The sequence below is a fragment of the Balaenoptera borealis genome, assembly GCF_965194805.1.
Source record: "Balaenoptera borealis genome assembly, chromosome: 1".
Lineage (NCBI taxonomy): Eukaryota > Metazoa > Chordata > Mammalia > Artiodactyla > Balaenopteridae > Balaenoptera > Balaenoptera borealis.
In genome coordinates this window covers 132,251,787-132,268,108 of record NC_138860.1, presented here as the reverse complement: position 1 = coordinate 132,268,108, position 16,322 = coordinate 132,251,787, and the positions used below count along the sequence as shown (strand labels likewise).

The window sequence follows — 16,322 nt, the reverse complement described above, 5'->3', positions numbered from 1 at the left end:
ACTTAACTTTATTTTAAAAAAGTTTAAACTGAAAGGGATGATTGATACTTACAACAGAATTTACTATTTCTAATATAGTGCAGATTAAGCAAATGGCCAAAAGAGCACTTTCATAAAGATTTAAAAGTAATTTCTAGGTCTGGTCTCTGTTTGCATCATTACACTCCATAGTAGTTGTCTAGAAACTACATGGCACTTATTGACACCAATTTAATGTGTTAATATAATTGGCCAAAACATTGAATTAACCATTGTTAGAAACATCAAATAATTGATTTGTAACAGATGGAAAATTATCAGAGAGGGAATCTGAAAAACACACCAGTTGAAGTTCCTATGAAACAGTCACTGGGTCTCTTCTATACAACATGACTTTGAATCTCTCCCAGCATAGTTTTCATCCTAATTTAATGCAAACATTTCCAAAAGTTTAACCACAATTATAAGCCTGAATTATGACAATATTTAATTGAAATACTGAACCAATTCTAGCAAATGTGTTATAGTTGAAAGAACTCCAGACAAAAAGTAAAGCAGAAGGGGAAAGGAATTAATGAGATGAACACTTCACCTTTGACAGGAACCCAGCCTGATGCTTAAATGTCTTAAGGGCTGAACATCAGAAGGTACACAACTCACCTCAAAAGGCTGAAGAAAGGAGGCTCTGAGAAGTCCTCCAACTAGGAAAGAAACAGATTTTAAACACATGTCTACGTGACTCCCTCTGTTACTATCTCTATGAGCTTCCGAAACCATTCAACTCCAGTGGGTCTCAGTGCCCTTATCTGTAAATTGAGATAGTTGATTTCTAAAACCTCTTCCATGTACAAAATCTATTCTTTTAAATCTGTGTAATCAATTGTCACAGTTATTAATCCCTCAGAGCAGCGTCTAAATCATTACTTCTCTTGATTCCAAACTAATGCATGTGTTATTCATTGTTACCAAAGTAGACCCTAAAGAATTTTGGGACAATTTCTATTTCTCTTCTTTTCTTAACTCTAAGGAAATAAGCTGACTTATCTTCCCTTATTTCTTAAATACACATATGTTCTTAAAATAGTGTAAAGTTTAACAATGTTGACAAAGGGCAAATCATTTGAAAGCACTCAAGTTTTTAAACATGGAACTCCCAATAGTATTAATTGAAGTTTAAGGACTCTTGCTAGGGGAGGTACTTGGAGAATTCCCTTTGGATTGCTTGTGAAGCTTTCAAAACAATTAAGTCTTTGCAACAGTGCTCAGTGGGCACAATCCTAAAGAAGAAAGATGCACTGATCAATTTACAGAGAGTACACTTTAGAGAAGGCATTGCTTCATGCTGCCATATAGCAGGGCATATCTGCAGGAGTCTATTTGAAATGGCTGGTGGTTTTTCTTTCGTAAAGTATTGCACAAATCAGACAAAATAAGACTGGAAATAAAAGAGTGTGGAGAAAATGGGCATGATTCTGAAAATTCAATTATACATTTCTTCAAAGATATACCCTGGAATAAAACATAGCTTTTTAATGTTCCTTGTGTTTGTTGACTCTTATTGCTTTGTTATTGTTTGGTTAATCTCACCAAACCACTTCTAAATTCAAAAGAAATTTCTTCTGTCTTGCTTTCTTTGTTCTGAGCTAGGACAAGATGATAACAGTGGCTGGCACTAGTGAGTTAATTTTATAACTGAAACTGACATCCCACTCAAGTATCCACAATTTAAGAGTAATGAATTGTCAGTTTTAAGTGAAAAGGGGTTTTTACATGATTTTAGAAGTCTTTTGAATATTTATTTTGTTACACTTTACACAAATCTGTATAAGGTTTATCTTGTTAGTTCCAAATGTTGTCTCTCTAGGCCAGATTGGGAAAATAAATTAGGCTTCACAAACACTATGAATATTGAATCGATATATTAATATTGAGGAGGTGTTTGAAAGATTTATTTACCACAAAAAGACAGTAAATATTACATCAGAAATATTAAGCATGTTTAATCAAAGTCATCATTGTGGTTATGCATAGACTCTATAAAAATATAGATATTTACTTAAATGTTAGATTCAGTTCATGATTAGTTGCTTACAGAAAAAGAAGGAAAAAATTAAAACAAAAATCAACAGATGGAATAGGACAGTGCATCTTGTATCTTTTAAAAAAGTTTCTCTCCTCATCACTGATTTTTAAAAGTAACTACACAAAAGCAGACATTATAAGTCAGCCAAGTAATATTCAGTGAAGATTCTCATGTATTCAACAAATATTTAACAAGCGCCTATTGGAGGCCAGACCACATGCTAGATGCTGATGATAAACTTTCAATAAGACATCATCTCAACTTTTAAGACACTTAGAATCCAGTGGATAAATAGGCAAACAGCTAAAATTGAAGTATGAACATTTAAATACTAGAAAACTTTGGAAAGGCTCTTAGTCCAAACCGGTTTTATAGGTATATGGGTAATGAGATGAAATGCTTAGATACCTATAAGGTTCTGAGAACGCTCAAAGAACACTGATTATACTCATTTTACAGATGATTAAACTGACCCTGATTGATTATATAACTTGAAATTGTCTACTAAAGGTAACAATGTTAATCACGGTAGAGTAGAAATTGAAGTCCAGGTAATTTGATTTGGAAATCAATTCTATTTCTGTTTTACAGCTCTGCCTACTATTCTAGTCAATTAATAAATACAATTACATTCAAAGCTATGTTCAATTTATCTGGCAAAATCATAAGCTTCTAGAGGAGGTTAAGTGACCATATCTAAGGCTATTCTAGAGCCTTGACTTCTAGCCAGAATTTCCTGTAGTGCTTTAAAAAAAAAAGAAAAAAAAAAAAAATCCAAGTTTAGCATCACCCAAGTAAAAGAAATATCATTCTATTGGTAATCTTTTATTGAACTCCTTCTCCAGATATAAGCACATCAAACATGTTACAAAAGAAAACTAAGAAAGTACGTGTGTCAATTACATTTCTTTAATGTTTTTGATTAAAGTATACACTGATGACTGGCAATATATTGCTTTTATCAGTGCTTAGATTGGTATAGAAAATAAAGCATTTTGTAAGAATTTTGTATTGCAATGTTTTTATATGTGTAAAACGGGAATAATGATACCTATTTATTGATCCTCAGGGAATTGTTGTAAGTAATGCAGTAAGATGATGGACGCAAAACACTTTTAACTGTAGGCATGAATAAAGCTAAATAATGGATTCAAAACCCCAGGACAGCAGGCACTGTTCTGGGGACATCAATACCTGAAGGAATTGAGGCCAAGAAATCCAGGATTACTTAGCGAAGGTTATATGGGTATTTAGTAGCAAAGCTGGAATTAGGATCTTTTAGTCTTAAGTGTACTCTCTTTCTACTGTACTAGGGTTTCCCAAAATAAACAGCTACACTGGGAGAGAAATGAAAAGGTTTAGGGCCAAGCAAGTTTGGTAAAAACTGAATTGAATAATAATAAATTTAAAGCATAAATGTTGTAGTCAGTCTTTAATTTGAGCCTCAGCTCTTATAATTCCTATTTGTGTTATTTTGCATAGTTTGCCCAACCTACATTAGCTCCTCCCCAATTTCCTTGTTCATAAAATAGGGATAATTGTAACATTCTATTGCCTTTTGGATTGATTAAATATAATATAATGGATATTAAGCATTTAGCATGGTGTCTGGCATATAGTAATCACTCAAACAGCCATAGCTAGTATTTTAGTTGCCTATGGCTACTGAAAGAAGTTACCAGAATCTTTATGGCTTGAAACAACACAAATTTATTATCTTACATTTCTGTAGGTCAGAAGTCTAGCACCGGGCTTAGGGGCTAAAATCAAAGTGTAGGCATGGTTGCATTCTAGCTCTAGCAGTGAATGCATTTTCTTGTTTTTGGCAACTTCTAGATTATCCTCCTATTCGTTGGCTCATGGCTTCTTTCTTTAAATTCAAAACCAGGTCAGTCTTTCTCACATGAAGTTTTTCTGACCTCATTTTCTATCTTTCTCTTCCAGTTTTATGGGTCCTTGTGATTACACTGAACTTACCCAGATAATCCCTAGAGTAATCTTTCTATTTTAAATTCAGGTGATAGGAGGAGAGAAGATGGCGGAAGAGTAAGACGCGGAGATCACCTTCCTTCCCACAGATATAGTAGAAATATATCTACACGTGGAACTGCTCCTACAGAACACCCACTGAACGCTGGCAGAAAACGTCAGACCTCCCAAAAGGCAAGAAACTCCCCCCGTACTTGGGTAGGGCAAAAGAAAAAAGAAATAACAGAGACAAAAGAAAAGGGACGGCACCTGCACCAGTGGGAGGGAGCTGTGAAGGAGGAAAGGTTTCCACACACTAGGAGCCCCTTCGCGGGCAGAGACTGCGGGTGGCAGAGGGGGGAAGCTTCGGAGCCACGGAGGAGAGCGCAGCCACAGGGGTGCGGAGGGCAAAGCGGAGAGGTTCCCGCACGGAGGAGCGGTGCCAACCAGCACTCACCAGCCCGAGAGGCTTGTCTGCTCACCGGCCGGGGCGGGCGGGGCTTGGAGCTGAGGCTCGGGCTTCGGTCGGATCGCAGGGAGAGGACTGGGGTTGGCGGCGTGAACACAGCCTGAAGGGGTTAGTGCGCCACAGCTAGCCGGGAGGGAGTCCGGGAAAAAGTCTGCAGCTGCTGAAGAGTCAAGAGACTTTTTCTTCCCTCTTTGTTTCCTGGTGCGCGAGGAGAGGGGATTCAGAGTGCCGCCTAAACGAACTCCAGAGAAGGGCGCGAGCCGCGGCTATCAGCGCAGACCCCATAGCAACAGGGGCGCAGAGGAAAAAACCGAGAGACTCCCGCACAGAGGCTCGGCGCCAAGCAGCACTCACCAGCCCAAGAGGCTTGTCTGCTCACCCGCCGGGGTGGGCGGGGCTGGGAGCTGAGGCTCGGGCTTAGGTCGGATCGCAGGGAGAGGACTGGGGCTGGTGGCCTGAACACAGCCTGAAGGGGTTAGCGCACCACAGCTGGCTGGGAGGGAGACCGGGAAAAAGTCTGCAGTTGCCGAAGAGGCAAGAGACTTTTTCTTGCCTCTTTGTTTAGCTGCGCGCAAGGAGAGGGGATTCAGAGCGCCGCCTAAACGAACTCCAGAGAAGGGCGCGAGCCGCGGCGATCAGCGCGGACCCCAGAGACGGGTGTGAGACGCTGGGGCTGCTGCTGCCACCTCCAAAAAGCCTGTGTGTGAGCACAGGTCACTCTCCACACCGCCCCTCCCGGTAGCCTGTGCAGCCCGCCACTGCCAGGGTCCCGTGATCCGGGGACAACTTCCCCAGGAGAACGCACTGCACACCTCAGGCTGGTGCAACGTCACGCCGGCCTCTGACGCCGCAGGCTCGCCCCGCCTCCTCTGTACCCCTCCCTCCCCGTGGCCTGGGTGAGCCAGAGCCCCCGAAGCAGCTGCTCCTTTAACCCCGTCCTGTCTGGGCGGGGAATAGACGCCCTCAGGCGACCTACACGCAGAGGCGGGTCCAAATCCAAAGCTGAACCCCAGGAGCTGTGTGAACAGGGAAGAGAAGGGGAAATCTCTCCCAGCAGCCTCAGAAGCAGCGGATTAAAACTCCACAAACAACTTGATGTGCCTGCATCTGTTGAATACCTGAATAGACAACGAATCATCCCAAATTCAGGAGGTGGACTTTGGGAGCAGGATATATTAATTTTTCCCCTTTTCCTTTTTTTTGTGAGTGTATATGTATATGCTTCTGGGTGAGATTTTGTCTGTATAGCTTTGCTTTACAATAGCTTTATTTTACTTCACTATATTATAGCCTCTTTCTTTCTTTCTATTTTTTCTCCCTTTTACTCTGAGCCGTGTGGACGAAAGGCTCTTGGTGCTCCAGCCAGGCATCAGGGCCGTGCCTCTGAGGTGGGAGAGCCAACTTCAGGACACTGGTCCACAAGAGACCTCCCAGCTCCACGTAATACCAAACGGCAAAAATCTCTCAGAGATCTCCATCTCAACATCAAGAACCAGCTTCACTCAACGACCAGCAAGCTACAGTGCTGGACACCCTATGCCAAACAACTAGCAAGACAGGAACACGGCCCCATCCATTAGCAGAGAGGCTGCCTAAAATCATAATAAGGCCACAGACACCCCAAAACACACCACCAGACGTGGACGTGCCCACCAGAAAGACAAGATCCAGCCTCATCCTCCAGAGCTCAGGCACTAGTTCCCTCCACCAGGAAGCCTACACAACCCACTGAACCAACCTTAGCCACTGGGGACAGATACCAAAAACAACGGGAACTACAAACCTGCAGCCTGTGAAAAGGAGACCCCAAACACAGTAAGATAAGCAAAATGAGAAGACAGAGAACCACACAGCAGATGAAGGAGCAGGGTCAAAACACACCAGACTTAACAAATGAAGAGGAAATAGGTAGTCTACCTGAAAAAGAATTCAGAATAATGATAGTAAGGATGATCCAAAATCTTGGAAATAGAATAGACAAAATGCAAGAAACATTTAACAAGGACGTAGAAGAACTAAAGAGGAACCAAGCAATGATGAAAAACACAATAAATGAAATTAAAAATACTCTAGATGGGATCAATAGCAGAATAACTGAGGCAGAAGAAAGGATAAGTGACCTGGAAGATAAAATAGTGGAAATAACTACTACAGAGCAGGATAAAGAAAAAAGAATGAAAAGAACTGAGGACAGTCTCAGAGACCTCTGGGACAGCATTAAACGCACCAACATTCGAATTATAGGGGTCCCAGAAGAAGAAGAGAAAAAGAAAGGGACTGAGAAAATATTTGAAGAGATTATAGTTGAAAACTTCCCTAATATGGGAAAGGAAATAGTTAATCAAGTCCTGGAAGCACAGAGAGTCCCATACAGGATAAACCCAAGGAGAAACACGCCAAGACACATATTAATCAAACTGTCAAAAATTAAATATAAGGAAAACTTATTAAAGGCAGCAAGGGAAAAACAACAAATAACCCACAAGGGAATCCCCATAAGGTTAACATCTGATCTTTCAGCAGAAACTCTGCAAGCCAGAAGGGAGTGGCAGGATATACTTAAAGTGATGAAGGAGAAAAACCTACAACCAAGATTACTCTACCCAGCAAGGATCTCATTCAGATTCGATGGAGAAATTAAAACCTTTACAGACAAGCAAAAGCTGAGAGAGTTCAGCACCACCAAACCAGCTTTACAACAAATGCTAAAGGAACTTCTCTAGGCAAGAAACACAAGAGAAGGAAAACACCTACAATAATAAACCCAAAACATTTAAGAGAATGGGAATAGGAACATACATATCGATAATTACCTTGAATGTAAAGGGATTAAATGCTCCCACCAAAAGACACAGGCTGGCTGAATGGATACAAAAACAAGACCCAAATATATGCTGTCTACAAGAGACCCACTTCAGAACTAGAGACACATACAGACTGAAAGTGAGGGGATGGAAAAAGATATTCCATGCAAATGGAAATCAAAAGAAAGCTGGAGTAGCAATTCTCGTATCAGACAAAATAGACTTTAAAATAAAGACTATTATAAGAGACAAAGAAGGACACTATATAATGATCAAGGGATCGATCCAAGAGGAAGGTATAACAATTGTAAATATTTATGCAACCAACATAGGAACACCTCAATACATAAGGCAAATACTAACAGCCATAAAAGGGGAAATCGACAGCAACACAATCATAGTAGGAGACTTTAACACCCCACTTTCACCAATGGACAGATCATCCAAAATGAAAATAAATAAGGAAACACAAGCTTTAAATGATACATTAAACAAGATGGACTTAATCGACATTTATAGGACATTCCACCCAAAAACAACAGAATACACATTTTTCTCAAGTGCTCATGGAACATTCTCCAGGATAGATCATATCTTGGGTCACAAATCAAGCCTTGGTAAATTTAAGAAAATTGAAATCGTATCAAGTATCTTTTCCGACCACAACGCTATGAGACTAGATATCAATTACAGGAAAAGATCTGTAAAAAATACAAACACATGGAGGCTACACAATACATTACTTAATAACGAAGTGATTACTGAAGAAATCAAAGGGGAAATCAAAAAATACCTAGAAACAAATGACAATGGAGATACGACGACCCAAAACCTATGGGACGCAGCAAAAGCAGTGCTAAGAGGGAAGTTTATAGCAATACAAGCCTACCTCAAGAAACAGGAAACATCTCGAATAAACAACCTAACCTTGCACCTAAAGCAATTAGAGAAAGAAGAACAAAAAAACCCCAAAGCTAGCAGAAGGAAAGAAATTATAAAGATCAGGTCAGAAATAAATGAAAAAGAAATGAAGGAAACAATAGCAAAAATCAATGAAACTAAAAGCTGGTTCTTTGAGAAGATAAACAAAATTGATAAACCATTAGCCAGACTCATCAAGAGAAAAAGGGAGAAGACTCAGATCAATAGAATTAGAAGTGAAAAAGGAGAAGTAACCACTGACACTGCAGAAATACAAACGATCATGAGAGATTACTACAAGCAACTCTATGCCAATAAAATGGACAACCTGGAAGAAATGGACAGATTCTTAGAAATGCACAAACTGCTGAGACTGAACCAGGAAGAAATAGAAAATATGAACAGACCAATCACAAGCACTGAAATTGAAACTGTGATTAAAAACCTTCCAACAAACAAAAGCCCAGGACCAGATGGCTTCACAGGTGAATTCTATCAAACATTTAGAGAAGAGCTAACACCTATCCTTCTCAAACTCTTCCAAAATATTGCAGAGGGAGGAACACTCCCAAACTCATTCTACGAGGCCACCATCACCCTGATACCAAAACCAGACAAAGATGTCACAAAGAAAGAAAACTACAGGCCAATATCACTGATGAACATAGATGCAAAAATCCTCAACAAAATTCTAGCAAACAGAATCCAACAGCACATTAAAAGGATCATACACCATGATCAAGTGGGGTTTATCCCAGGAATGCAAGGATTCTTCAATATACGCAAATCAATCAATGTGATACACCATATTAACAAATTGAAGGAGAAAAACCATATGATCATCTCAATAGATGCAGAGAAAGCTTTCGACAAAATTCAACACCCATTTATGATAAAAGCCCTGCAGAAAGTAGGCATAGAGGGAACTTTCCTCAACATAATAAAGGCCATATATGACAAACCCACAGCCAACATTGTCCTCAATGGTGAAAAACTGAAACCATTTCTACTAAGATCAGGAACAAGACAAGGTTGCCCACTCTCACCACTATTATTCAACATAGTTTTGGAAGTGTTAGCCACAGCAATCAGAGAAGACAAAGAAATAAAAGGAATCCAAATCGGAAAAGAAGAAGTAAAGCTGTCACTATGTGCAGATGACATGATACTATACATAGAGAATCCTAAGGATGCTACCAGAAAACTCCTAGAGCTAATCAATGAATTTGGTAAAGTAGCAGGATACAAAATTAATGCACAGAAATCTCTTGCATTTCTATACACTAATGACAAAAAATCTGAAAGTGAAATTAAGAAAACACTCCCGTTTACCATTGCAGCAAAAAGAATAAAATATCTAGGAATAAACCTACCTAAGGAGACACAAGACCTGTATGCAGAAAATTATAAGACACTGATGAAAGAAATTAAAGATGATACAAATAGATGGAGAGATATACCATGTTCTTGGATTGGAAGAATCAACATTGTGAAAATGACTCTACTACCCAAAGCAATCTACAGATTCAATGCAATCCCTATCAAACTACCACTGGCATTTTTCACAGAACTAGAACAAAAAATTTCACAATTTGTATGGAAACACAAAAGACCCCGAATAGCCAAAGCAATCTTGAGAACGAAAAATGGAGCTGGGGGAATCAGGCTCCCTGACTTCAGACTATATTACAAAGCTTCAGTAATCAAGACAGTTTGGTACTGGCACAAAAACAGAAATATAGATCAATGGAACAGGATAGAAAGCCCAGAGATAAACCCACACACATATGGTCACCTTATCTTTGATAAAGGAGGCAAGCATATACAGTGGAGAAAAGACAGCCTCTTCAATAAGTGGTGCTGGGAAAATTGGACAGGTACATGTAAAAGTATGAAATTAGAACACTCCCTGACACCATGCACAAAAATAAACTCAAAACGGATTAAAGACCTAAGTGTAAGGGCAGACACTATCAAACTCTTAGAGGAAAACATAGGCAGAACACTCTATGACATACATCACAGCAAGATTCTTTTTGACCCAGCTCCCAGAAAAATGGAAATAAGAACACAAATAAACAAATGGGACCTAATGAAACTTAAAATCTTTTGCACAGCAAAGGAAACCATAAACAAGACCAAAAGACAACCATCAGAATGGGAGAAAATATTGGCAAATGAAGCAACTGACAAAGGATTAATCTCCAAGATTTACAAGCAGCTCATGCAGCTCAATAACAAAAAAACGAACAACCCAATCCAAAAATGGGCAGAAGACCTAAATAGACATTTCTCCAAAGAAGATATACAGATGGCCTACAGACACATGAAAGAATGCTCAACATCATTAATCATTAGAGAAATGCAAATCAAAACTACAATGAGATATCATCTCACACCGGTCAGAATGGCCATCATCAAAAAATCTAGAAACAATAAATGCTGGAGAGGGTGTGGAGGAAAGGGAACCCTCTTGCACTGTTGGTGGGAATGTAAATTGATACAGCCACTATGGAGAACAGTATGGAGGTTCCTTAAAAAACTAAAAATAGAACTACCATACGATCCAGCAATCCCAATACTGGGCATATACCCTGAGAAAACCATAGGTCAAAAAGAGTCATGTACCAAAATGTTCATTGCAGCTCTATTTACAATAGCCAGGACATGGAAGCAACCTAAATGTCCATCGACAGATGAATGGATAAAGAAGATGTGGCACATATATACAATGGAATATTACTCAGCCATAAAAAGAAATGAAATGGAGGTATTTGTAATGAGGTGGATGGAGTTAGAGTCTGTCATACAGAGTGAAGTAAGTCAGAAAGAGAAAAACAAATACAGTATGCTAACACATATATATGGAATCTAAGGGGAAAAAAAAAAAAAAGGTCATGAAGAACCTAGTGGCAAGATGGGAATAAAGACACAGAGCTACTAAAGAATGGACTTGAGGATATGGGTAGGGGGAGGGGTGAGATGTGACAGGGTGAGAGAGTGTCATGGACATATATCCACTACCAAATGTAAAATAGATAGCTAGTGGGAAGCAGCCGCATAGCACAGGGAGATCAGCTCGGTGCTTTGTGACCACCTAGAGGGGTAGGATGGGGAGGGTGGGAGGGAGGGAGATGCAAGAGGGAAGAGAAATGGGAACATATTGTATATGTATAACTGATTCACTTTGTTATAAAGCAGAAGCTAACACACCATTGTAAGGCAATTATACTTCAATAAAGATGTTTAAAAAAAAAAAAAAATTCAGGTGATAATAACTTTAATTCTGTCCTCAACCTTAACTCTCCTTTCCCATGAAAGGTAACATATTCACAGGTTCCAGGGATTAAGACATAGTCAACTTTGGAGGCCATTATTTTAACTACCACAGATGCTACAATAAAAAAATTGCTCCTAGAGAATTCTATGTACTTTTACTATGAGTATGTTTTAGAGGGGAGTACAGTATTTAAACTTACTCAAATCCCTTTTACTACGGAAAAAGGTTTAGAACCATTGCTCCAAAGAATACATTTTAGGAAATGATCTGGTCTACCATATTCCCTCCAATATATTCTTAATACATACATATATGCAGGTATATTTATAGACATGTAGTTACTATTAGATTGAATATTTTCCTATACATTGTAAAAATTTCCACTTTTATTCTTTAAAATAATTTTCTCTTTCTCTGATGTATCTTGAGCACTAATTATAATTGTTTGATACATGTGATTCAGTACAAGTCTCTGGAGGGAATCCTCATATAAGTTTGAATAATATTAAAGGTATACTCTATACTCTAAATTCAAATATTTCTAGCCTCTCTTATATTTAGTAAAATATAGAAGCAATCCTTTTCTGCATTACATTTTCTACTCTTGTTTACAATGGACAAGAAGAGAGGTCTGCATGATGTCACTTCTAAACCCATATTTTTTTGCATGATATGCCCGTTTTGTTCTTATTTTTGGATTTCTCAATCTTAGAGGTTAGCTTTTGAAGGAATGAGACAATATGTTAAAACTGAAAGAAGTTCCAATGCCAAATGACATGCCTTCATCAACTGATGAGAATTTTTTCTATTCATTTTATCCTGATTTCATTTCCAATTATTTTCTTTCTAGTTGTTCAGCACTTTCTAATCTTTTATAACAAAGGAATGGATGGCACATACACACAAAAGAAAAAAAATAGGGCTGCCATTCCTGAATTTCATTATTTTACAGTCATTAACACATGGTTGCAAACCTTAGTAACACAAAGTGTTTCTTCTGAAGAAAAGGAGAAAAAAAAAAAAAAAAAACACTGAGAAATAAGTATACCCCTTGGTGTATGCAAGACAAAGGATATTTTTCCCAGCATGTCTCTAATCCCTCAGTGGTATAAATTTCTCTTTGAAGAGTTGATCACAATACCAACATCCTCTCCATTAACATAACAAATGCTAAATTTAAAACAAAGACATTCTAATTTCAACAATATGAGAAGATTGCGAGATATTTCTGGCTTTTGAGACCAGAGTTTATGGTCAACCTAGGATATGATTCTGAGATACCAAACCTGAGTGAGAATTAACTCTTTCAGATCCAACTCACATTACTATCTGTATCCTATCAGAACATACTGGCAGAGCACCCATGAAGACAGGACCCTGAAACTAACACAACATTGTAAATCAACTATACTTCAAAAAAAAAAAAAAAAAGACAGGACCCTGGGGCCAGTGTCACCATAGATATACTTCACCCATCCTTTACTTAAACAATAAAAATTTAGGTGATTGTTACGTTAATGCACGATCAACTTAATCCTTTTTGGTTTTCTTTCCCCCATTTTTTCTTCCACCTATATTTCACAGAAGAAGTAAGTGAGGCACAACCTTGTTGCTGTGAATGGATAAATTAACTGTAAATACCACTTGCTCCTGAATTTCCAACGTATGCCAACAAAGTCATAACATCTCTGTAGGCTGCCTCTCAGGAGACACGAGTATATAAAAATAATATTCATAAGGAAATCTGACGACTTAACAAAAGAAGAAACTAAACCAAGCAAATAGAAACAGGTACATAGTTTCTCCCCATTAATCAGAACTTTTGGAAATTCATGAAAAAAATGAATCTATAGAGGTTCAGGATCTTTATATATTAAGTAAACATGTGCTTGTAATACACTATACTATGTTTTTTATCCCCTTTTCACCTATAACTTCTCAAGACTGTGGGACATCTGCTGATGAGATGGTGTAGGTATAGGCAATGAAAACCAGATGCTCTAAATTACTGCCATTCATCTGATCATCCCACTTTTCATATGATTTTAAGTTTGGTGCTTTTACTCTCATTTACCATTAATGTAAGCCTCTCTGTCTTTCCTATGGAAACTTATGGGTGTTAATTTATTCTTCCCAGGATTTTATACAAGCATCCAAGCACTACAGCACTACAGTATTTGGTCCTATGGAAAGATACAGTGCTTCCTTCGCATGGCCTCCTGATGGAGGGTAGGAGTTGGGAACTACCACAGTCAATGTAATCTCTATCTCTTTCCCTTTCACTCACTGTCTCTCTTTCTCCTTGTTTCTTACTTATGTTATAAGTAAGAAATAACTGTGAAATAATTGTGCCTCCCTTTTGAGTAGTTCCACATAGAAACCCATGCTGACATAATTTTACTAGGAAATCAGTGCCTATTACCACCTATTTTAATTGATGGATTTATTTGTTCTTGTGTTCTTATTTTGGCTATTGGTAATGTTTACCATTTTGTATATAAAAGACTTTTTGGCTGCTGTCAAGCTTTTCTTTGTTTCCTTTAGTTGACAACAAAAGTTTTTCCAACAACATGGTCTACAATTAGTCTGTCGTTATGAAAGTTAGAGGCCAAACAATGAAATATATTTTTCTAATTGTTTTGTTTGTCAGGCCGGGAGATGACTGGTCTAAAATAAAAAGGTTGGCAAGTATCTCATTAGTTCTAATAAGCAACATGGCTGGGTGTCATTTTAACACATTTAGGTCTGACAAGAAGCCTTTTTGTCATTACAAATTTGAAAAATGGCTGGCTTGGTGTACGCAATTTTCTGTGTTGTGCTGTCATCCCCCTCCAAAATAAAAGAAATAGAAAAACAGTAAATTAGAGGAACAGGAAGCTAATAATTATTATAATGAAATTCAATACATCTATTAAATAAGAAGTTAGAGGGACAAAAACGAGGAGAAACTGAGGAGTTGAAATGAATCACTGATCTTTTCAACTGACTATAAATGCACATATAAATCTTTTAAAAGAATTTCATTACAAATAGTAATAACAGTGATTTATAACAGTTTATTGAGTACTGCCTCTGTGTCCAGTACACAACACATTCCATCTTTTAATTCTTAAAGTAAATCTAGGGATTAAGTATCTCAGTCCTGAGTTCACACAGATACTAAGAGGCAGAGCCAAGACCCAGGTTCAGGTCCACCTGTCTAACATTTTACCCCTTTCCACTGTGTACGCGCATGGAATGGCACCAAAATGCTGGAGAAGCCATTTTCTCTACAAAGCATGGTTCTATTAGCTGATTCGTATCAGTTATTGTTAAGGCAGGCATGTAGCTAGGTATGAGCAGAGCAATGGGGGCAGGGGCCCGGTGGCAGGAAATCACGCATCCTGTAAACAGCAGCGTCCGTGGGCAAAGAAAAGCAGGAACCTCCAGACTGACAAGAAACCACACATTTGGGGTGATAAGTGAGAGGCAGAAAAAGAAAGGTGGGGAAAGGTGAGAATCTCCTGCATCGGAACGTAACCTATTGCTCATTATGCTCTCATTATAATAAAATTAGCCTTGCAGATAAGAAGTACCCATTATGCACCGACACCATGACACTTGTGATCTAAGTTCAATAAGAACAAAAATCCCTCCTCCCCTCTGGAGGATAGAGCTGGGAAAATCAGCGAATACAATCCCCAAACTCCTCCTTCCCCAGTGAATATTCTGCCCCTTCATTTGTGTGCCCCTCATAACAGGCTTGCCAAAGAAACCCAGGGCAGCAGCTACTCGCCTGTCTGCCCGCTCTCCCTCTGAGAGCATATTCTTGCTTAAATAAATTCTCACCTTACTTTCTTAACCTCCCTGTCTTGTCTCCGAATTCTTTCTGCAAAGATGCAAGAAGCTTAAATTCACCAGGAATATCTTGACAGCATAAATTAATTCATTATGAACATATTCATTGAGAACTATAAATAAAACACATTGCCTATCCTCATGTGGTTTACATTTTAGCCAGAAACACAGATATATTAAGCAATAATGGGCTATGACAGAAGGGTGGAAAGGGTCAAAGAGGACTCAGAGAAGGGGTGATTAATTCTGCTTAGAGGGCTCAAGAGAGAACAAAAATGCAGAGGTGTGAAACACCAAGGTTCTTTAAGGGCACAGCAAGATAGTCAGTACTCCCATAGGGTAAGGGTGGACAAAGAAGAGAAGGGGACAGAAGGGACGGTTGCATTGGGGGAAGCAGGCAGTGAGGGGTTTGTTTGCCATTCTGGCCATACTGCTTCCTAGAGAGAGAGCTTCAAACTCTAATCATATATTTAAAAGCTTGTTTTATACTATTTGATGTTCTCATAAGTCCTTGTTAATTTTGTAATTTGTAAAATCAAATAAAGTATAAGGTGAAAAGCATAATGAGTCTTATTAGAAACAAAGTGTCTTATATTCTTCTTACTAACCATCAGGATAATAAGCAACAACCAATTTGGTGGCAAAGTTCAAGGTAGTATGGACATCCTTAAAAAGTACTCATTCTTCATGAAACACTGAAAATGTGAAGAATACGTGTAGAATCATCAGGTCAAAATACCAAAACCCGGAAATGCTTCAATCCCAAATACACAGTTCTTTTCATTAGACAGACTATTCTAAATGATAGGCCTAGGGTTTTATTCAGTCACATGCAATGTTTTCACTGGGCTCAGGCAAAGGGGATGTATGTGATAGGTAATTTTTGATTATTTGATTGACAACAGCAGTCCAGGAAACAGAGAAAGTTGGAGGTCGGTGTAACATTTTCTTCTCAGTGTTTCATGTATATGCATATGCCCG

General features: G+C 38.6%; 1 protein-coding gene and 1 long non-coding RNA gene across 2 annotated transcripts in view; one reads left to right on the top strand and one right to left on the bottom strand.

The window, feature by feature from the left end:
• NEGR1 (neuronal growth regulator 1) overlaps positions 1-16,322 on the bottom strand; it is a 930,286-nt gene that overhangs the window by 512,992 nt on the left and 400,972 nt on the right. The window lies entirely within an intron of this gene.
• On the top strand, positions 848-12,535 carry LOC309613513. Its single transcript, XR_014235769.1, has 2 exons — positions 848-4,079; positions 11,493-12,535. It is a non-coding gene; the product is annotated as an uncharacterized lncRNA (long non-coding RNA).